Source organism: Sinocyclocheilus rhinocerous, unplaced genomic scaffold (assembly GCF_001515625.1).
Source record: "Sinocyclocheilus rhinocerous isolate Xijiao unplaced genomic scaffold, SAMN03320098_v1.1 scaffold1104, whole genome shotgun sequence".
Classification (NCBI taxonomy): domain Eukaryota; kingdom Metazoa; phylum Chordata; class Actinopteri; order Cypriniformes; family Cyprinidae; genus Sinocyclocheilus; species Sinocyclocheilus rhinocerous.
The window spans coordinates 51,409-59,220 of record NW_015643561.1 but is presented as its reverse complement, the minus strand read 5'-3'; the positions used below and the strand labels follow the sequence as shown (position 1 = coordinate 59,220).

At 38.9% G+C, this 7,812-nt stretch overlaps 1 long non-coding RNA gene across 1 annotated transcript; it reads right to left on the bottom strand.

Annotated features, from left to right (window-relative positions):
- Positions 1-487: 487 nt before the first annotated feature.
- LOC107757380 (uncharacterized) lies at positions 488-3,611 on the bottom strand. The gene is made up of 4 exons (XR_001641935.1): positions 3,545-3,611; positions 2,944-3,044; positions 2,764-2,819; positions 488-674 (listed from the first exon to the last, which is right to left on the bottom strand). It is a non-coding gene; the product is annotated as an uncharacterized LOC107757380 (long non-coding RNA).
- Between the last annotated feature and the right edge of the window lie 4,201 nt (positions 3,612-7,812).

The following is a 7,812-nucleotide window of genomic DNA, read 5'->3' as shown; positions in this document are numbered from 1 at the left end:
GAACTGCCTTTAACTGAAAATTGAGTGTTCACTATTGTCATTTTGAATTATTGACACTATTTTCCTATTTAATGCCTATCATTGGTTGATCAGGATGTACAGAAGGATGGCCATGATTCCCAGCGGATTTGGAGAGTTTGGCTTAACCCAGTAAAGAGAATATATACAAGATTCAATTGAGTTTCAGTTGGCAGTTTACTGAAGAAAGCTCTCCACATCTCTTGAGCTCGAAGAGCAAACAAGCCTAGAAGAACATAATTCTGGAGAATGAGCACTCACCTATGAAACCCTCAATGAATACAAGCGAGCTGCCATTAAGGAACGGGACTGGATCACATCCAACTCATCTAAGCAGCTGCCCAGCTCACCTGGAAGACATGGAATGAGTTTTGTGGTTTACATTTAACCCTAATGTCTCAAAGGAGATGCATAAAGAGCATATTTCCAGGTATTTAAGAGAAGGAAACCCGTTCAAGGTGAGCTTGAGAGAGAGAAGAGGGCATCAGTGCCTGGTTGATTCTAGTCTCAGCCATCATGCCCACAGACCGCTGGCTGAACATCTGATGCATACGGCACACAAAACTGGAAACATTACAGGAGTTTCCAAGTCGTCATCTGATTGGTTGAATTATATAGGATTTCTGGGAGACGCGCCACATTCTTTAACATTCCACCTGGAAACAAATATGCCATGACACCAAACTCCCTCATGGAAGAAAGCGGTCATGTTTACAGCTGTGACAATGAGCACTTAGGATCAACTAAAGGCTGGTTTTCAAAAGTATGTGAAATATGTAAAGTTCACAGCATAGATGCTTGGAGTACTTCAGTATTTACTTGAATAATCCTCACATCATCAATGTAAAGGATAATGCATCCAACTCGGATAATGGTACATGTGAGGTTACCATGGATCTTATATGCATGCAAATTCAAAAGTTGTTTAAATAGAAATTTATAGCTCAGGATAGAGAAAACAAACATGCTTGTTTGGCATGTGGTGTGGAAGAAAGTGAAGTCATGTCCTCTAGTAGAATCAAGGTCTCAATCAAGCCAAAGATGAGCAGACAGCGGCTTCAGATTTGGGACTATGGAGATAAACCACTGTACGCAAACGTGGGTGGAGGGCAGAGAACATTCATAAAAAATAAAATAAAAAGCCTTATCTGCACTTGCCTTCCTTCATGAGTCAGGTCTCCACACAAGGGCTGAGGCTCCTGCATTACTGCCAAAGTTAAGTGCACAAGTGATCATTTAAAAAAGCAAAAAAAAAACAAAGGGACACTAACAAAAGATAATGTGAAGCACCTTTGAATATACTGAAACATACTGGTCTCAAACATTTGAGCTGCTTGTTAATGTTTTATCCAAAGCGTCCTTGACCAGCCATCCCTATAACTGTACTGAGCTTGGGGCGCCCCATCTCTCTGATCCGAGTACAGTGAAACGGCACCTGCAGGTCACAGACTCCCTGTTTTGATCCTCAGAGTCACAACCTTTGGTCAAACAAAGCCATCTATACAAAAGCTATAAAAAGAAAAAAACACTATAACCACCACACAATACAATGCGGTCACAAATGACATGAGGGCTTCAATCATGGAGGATCACAGCACATCCAGCTTCATGTTGCCCAACATACCTGCAGGACAAAAACTCAGTTAGTAATGGAAAGAAATTTAAAAAAAAGTTTTTGAACAAGAGTACATTTAAGTATAGGTAGGGCAGGTCAAAAAAATAAATCGAATGCGATTTTAAACGCGATTTTGTGTAGCTTGTCAGTGATCTACGGCTCGGTGTAGTAAATGCCGCTCCATCTGAAAGCACGTGCTGGAGATTTACTACTAATCACCAGAAGTGGCTTTCCTGACGAGATTAGCATGAAAATCGCATTCGATTTTTTTGCCCAGCCCCAAGTATAGGTAAGTGTACAAGTTGAAGATGAAGACAGGAGTTAGTGTATTCTGCTGGAATCCAGGTTTAAGATCTGATAAAGCCGTCAGTCAGAGAAGATCAAAAGAGGCTAGAAGAGACAGCATTTCTGCAGCATGAGGCTCATGAAGATGGACTCTGGAGTCACCAATGACGATGAGTGGGCCTTCAATCAAGGAGGGGGGAAAAAGCTGATCTGGAATCTGAAATTACGCTTGAATTTCATTAAATTCTTGGCACTAATTGAGTATTTGTGCTGTATAATTTATAAAGCTGATGGAGAGCAGAGTGCCGATGTGTCCTCTTATTAAATTCCAGGTCTCAGTCGAGAGTGTGACTACAGCTGTAATGAAATCAGATTTGCAAAAGAGTGAGGGGCAGAAGGACACATGCAAGCATATATTAAGAGTAAAGAAGAGCACGGAGGAAAAAAGGGGGAAAAAAAGTGCCTGGTCTGCATGATCAAACAGTACAGTCCTGCACTTTAAACAAAACACATTCCATCAACTATTGATTAATTATACCGCATATAAAACAAACATTAACCACATAGTCTTTTGAACAAGGTTAAAGAGTAACTAACCACAAACCCACAGAAAACATTAGACAAAACAGTGCTTTAGTGGGCTCCCTGTCGCCATGTTTGAGGCACCACATCTATCTGATAACCGACCTCAGTAACAATGAATTTGCACCTGCAGGGGATTGACTACTCACTACCTAGCATTGATCAAAGACTGCAATGGGTCATTCTCCACCACAAGGCTTGGTTCGACCCAGTAAAGAGCAATATACAGTGTTGTAAATATTGAGAAACACAGGAGGACTCACCTCAGCAGCTGTTGATTTTCTCAGGAGAAACCGCTATTAACACTTTCAGGACCTCACTGGAACAAAAGCAAACCATTAAAAGTAACTGCATGCCGGTAACGGGTGTAACAGGAACACTGAGCTGCTTGTGGAAACCAGATCTATCTGTGAGCCATTTATAATGATATTAGATTAAAAGACCTTGGAATTCTGTAGCACTGACAAAGTCAACAACGAGTGGACTTCCATCAAGGAGTGGAGGTGAAGAAAATAAACTGAGCTCTTTAAGATGTGCAGATTATCTGTAGGATGAAATTACAGATAAAACGGAGTTAACATTTGTAGTTGCACAAAACTGAAACATTAACCAAGTCAGCTTCTCTACAGATATTAATTTTAATGGAAAAGATTTTGGTTGAGAGAGGAAAGTGTTGATTTGCTAATCTTAGACTTGACATTGATAAAAGTCAGCTTTGGGACACTGGAATTGACAGACGGATGAAAAAAAAAAAAGTGAGTGAGCAGCAGAAGGACGTATTTAAGCAGAGTTTATATTATATTAAGCATTAGAGAGGAGTAAATACAAGAGAGTCAAAAGTAATTACCTCTCAAGTTGAGAGAGGAAAGTTGATTTTTGCTAACCTTAGACTTGACATTGATAAAAGTCAGCTTTGGGACACTGGAATTGACAGACGGATGAAAAAAAAAAAGTGAGTGAGCAGCAGGAGGACGTATTTAAGCAGAGTTTATATTATATTAAGCATTAGAGAGGAGTACATACAAGAGAGTCAAAAGTAATTACCTCTCAACATCCTTGGTCATCAACACAGACGCCTCACTTTGGGGGGAAAAAACAAAAACAAAGTACAAACTAAAAGAAATGGTATCAAACAGACCATTAAATACAAAATAAATAAAGAGGCACAGCAGACATGTGGATAGCGTTCATTTAAAAACTCAGTCACAAGAGGTAAACTGACATTAACAAGCAGTTATCAATGCAGCGCTTGCAAAGTTCTCAAAATGGCTCAACTGAGGCCTATTTGTGGTTGGCTGATCGGTGATCAGTTTTGTAAGTAAGTGTTTTCAGGTGTGTGTCTAAGTGTTTTCAATCACCCATTGTGTTTTGTATTTTGAATAGATGTGTTTTCCCAATTGTACCCATGAGATTTCATTTATGAACGAAGTGTCTTATGTATGAAATAGTGTGTAGCGTGCAGGAGCAAGTGTGTTGCAGAATTGCAACTGAAGTGCAAAGCAGCGCTTTTGTTTAAGGTATGGTTACACTGTGTTTAAGGTATAGTAACAAAAGCTTCAAGTTTTGTTACTTTGGTCTAAGCATGTGTCTATAGTGTTCAAGCAACAGGCAAAAACTGTAATCGCGCATCACTGATTTCAAACCGCGCCTGGTTTAAAGCAAAGGGTCCTTCCTGTGTGTGTGTGTGCGTGTGCGTCTGTGTTTATTTTATCTTTATGTGTGTTTAATCTTGAAGCAAATTGCTCTGATGAATCCGAACGGCAGGACACTGAAAATCTAGTCACTTATTGTTGTCATGATCAATCATTGGTGTTATTTACTGGTTAGGATGAACACAAATCATTTTAACGACTATGGTGATGAACATTATGACTTTGATCTGGTCTCACCTGTCGTTATCAGTAGGCCTACTCGCGGTTTCAGGTAACTGACTGTCAATAGCTACTTTTAGCATCATTATCTGTGAAAGTATTTTGTCGATATTAATATATGATGCCTTTGAATGAATGATGCTTACTACTGTCATCAGGTATTTTAAACGTAAATTTAAGCTGAATTCTCGTTTTTCGTTTTTTGGAAAAAAACAAAAAACGAAAAAGGAGCCGTTTTCTCATTTTTCTACTTTCAATATTAAATAAAAAAACGAATGATCAAATGATACACGGATTTCCCCTCCGCCCTATTGCATCGATCACATTGAGAAGATATAGAGGGAAATATTTTATTTAATCTAGTTTTGGAATAATGAAGACGATGTATAACTTTGAACTGGATTCATTTATATCTCTAATTTACCGAACAACTCTTTATTCTCAAGGCTTCTTCCCAGATCTCATCAGTCACTTCATCGCTCAGTTCAGTAGACCAGACTGCTTTAAGGTGCTTAGTGCATACAGATGTTGCAAAAGCACGAATAAAGCAAGATACCAGATGTCTGGTCTCAGGATTAGAAGATAAGAGATCATGAATAATATGATTTTCAGGTTTATTTATAAACTGTGGAATATTTTTCTTTACATAATTTCTAATTTGCAAATAACAGAAAAAGGGAGACTGTGGGAGTGTAAACGTACTTTTAAGTTGTGAAAAAGATGCAAATTGATCCTCTATATAGAGATCTCCTATACAGCATAAACCTTTTCTCCTCCATCCTGAAAAAGTACCATCAATCTGAGAAGGCTCAAACAAAAGATTACATGATATTGGTGTACTGACTGAGACTTCTGGTAATTTATAAAATGTATTTATCTGATTCAAAATCTTCAAAGAATTTCTCAACACAAAATTACTGCTTCCTAATTTACTGATAGATTTACACTCTGTAAAAAGCAAAGCTGGGAGAGAGGACTCTGGCACTGACAAACCCATAATGGAGAGGTCTCAGATGTCATATCATCCAGGATGACCCTTTGCCAGAAAGTGAGAGCCCTGGCATTTGCTGCCCAATAATAATGCTTACAAATGGGAAGGCCAAGACCTCCACAATCAGTAGGTTTTTGTAAGTGGGCTTTTGCTATGCGAGGTGTTTTATAGTTCCATACAAATGAAAGAATAACTGAATCAAGTTGTCTAAAAAAAGTTGCAGGTAAATAAATCGGAAGATTTTGGAAGAGATATAAAAACTTAGGGAGAACAACCATCTTTATCACATTCACACGGCCAATTGGTGATGAAGGGAGCAGTTTCCAGCTTTCAATGTTTAATTTGACTCTGTTAAACATGTCTAAAAAATTTAATTTAAACAAATATTTAGGTTTCTTTGGAATTTTCAAACTAAGATATGCAAAGTGATCCTTAAATATTTTAATTGGATCAGGTATTTATTTATTTATTTATGTATTTCTTTCGCACTTCCAAGACTCTTGGAGTAAAGTTTAAAATGTTGTACTGTTGCTTTCAATATACATTCAAACATCACAGAAAAACAACATACACTTCCATTTAAAATGTTGCGTTTTTCTAATGATTGCTGTTCCTCAAACTCAGCAAAGAATTATGAAAAAAGACATTGCATTGCTGTTTCAACAGTTCATTAAGCAGCACAACCATTTTAGACATAAATAATAACAATAAATGTTTCCTGAGCAGCAAATCAGCTTTTCATATGAAAATGTACATTTTTAAATATATTAAAATAGAAAACAGATATTTTAAATTGCAATAATATTTTACAATATTCGTGTTTTTAATGCATTTTTGATCAAATAAATGCCGCCTTGATGAGAAGAAGAGACTTCTTTCAAAAGCAAAAAATCTTTCTGACCCCAAACTGTTGAACAGTAGGAAACATCCACATGAAGTGAATTTGCATGAAGACTTGTTATGTTAGTGTGAACCACACGATGGCGTCAGAGCATTGAACATTAAGTGTTGTGACTCAAATTCAAATTCAAAACCCAATATGTTCAATAAATATTTGCACTTCCAACCTCAGATGAGAAGCTGTTAAATTAAAGCCCATTAGTTCAGATTGGTTGAGTTTTGTACTCTAAGATAACCATAATAACCATAAACCTGAGTTAAACAGAAGACCAATTAAAATGGTTAGGGTTATTGTTATATTTCTGTCATATTTCTTACTTTAGTTTCAAAGAACAGCCTGCTGCCTTTTGAATGCAGTCTCGCTCAAATATAAGATTTCCACTTCCACTTGTTTTTGCTGAATAATTTCCAGTGTTATGTAAATGTAGTACTTGTACTTTTTTGTATGAGTCCATAATAAGTCACTATTATTCTGTGAACCACAGAAAGAAGTATTGATGTGAATTTGAAGTCACAACTGGAAGTTCTGTTTTTCCCCCATTATTTTATTCTTTTTTTAATTCTATATATTATTATTGTTGTTCATATATTTATAGGCTTGAAGCAATTCATAATCCCAGGTAATTAACACATTTACTAAGGCAATGCACTGGTTATCTGTAAGGGAGATGCATTAATATCATTGTTAATACTAAATTGTAGGCAAAAGGGTGAAGTGGTGAAGTGTTTATTAATTTAATGTGTAGAACAAAGACTAGGTAGATTATAGAAAATGAAGACGACTTAAAAACGGCCCTTAACACCAAACCACCAAACTCTTTCTAATCGCGTCGTAGCAGTCATTGCACCAACCCGGAGTAAACACGCACGTGCAGTTATTCTTTAGAGCAAATATAGAACAAAAGCACAGGCGATCTGCTCGTGGAATGAGAGATGTTTCCGTTTACATTGTTCATAATACGGCATTGACTGTGAACTGCAGTCTTGGCAAATGGGAGCCCATTATGAGATAACTCTACAAGTGTGAGCAAAAGTCTCAATTTGATCTCTCGTTGATTTCAAGACTGTCTAGAGAAACGCAAAGTCGTGAATGTCGTCTTTAATGTTTTCGCTCAAGACAGCGAGTGTTCCGAGAGCGCGCACCTGATCTCTGCGCTCGAGCAGCCAGTCCCGTCACAGCGCAGCAGCGAGCGTCGCGAGCGTCTCAGATCGCTTCAGAAGCAGCGGCGCAGCAGCGAGCGTCGCGAGCGTCTCAGATCGCTTCAGAAGCAGCGGCGCAGCAGCGAGCGTCGCGAGCGTCTCAGATCGCTTCAGAAGCAGCGGCGCAGCAGCGAGCGTCGCGAGCGTCTCAGATCGCTTCAGAAGCAGCGGCGCAGCAGCGAGCGTCGCGAGCGTCTCAGATCGCTTCAGAAGCAGCGGCGCAGCAGCGAGCGTCGCGAGCGTCTCAGATCGCTTCAGAAGCAGCGGCGCAGCAGCGAGCGTCGCGAGCGTCTCAGATCGCTTCAGAAGCAGCGGCGCAGCAGCGAGCGTCGCGAGCGTCTCAGATCGCT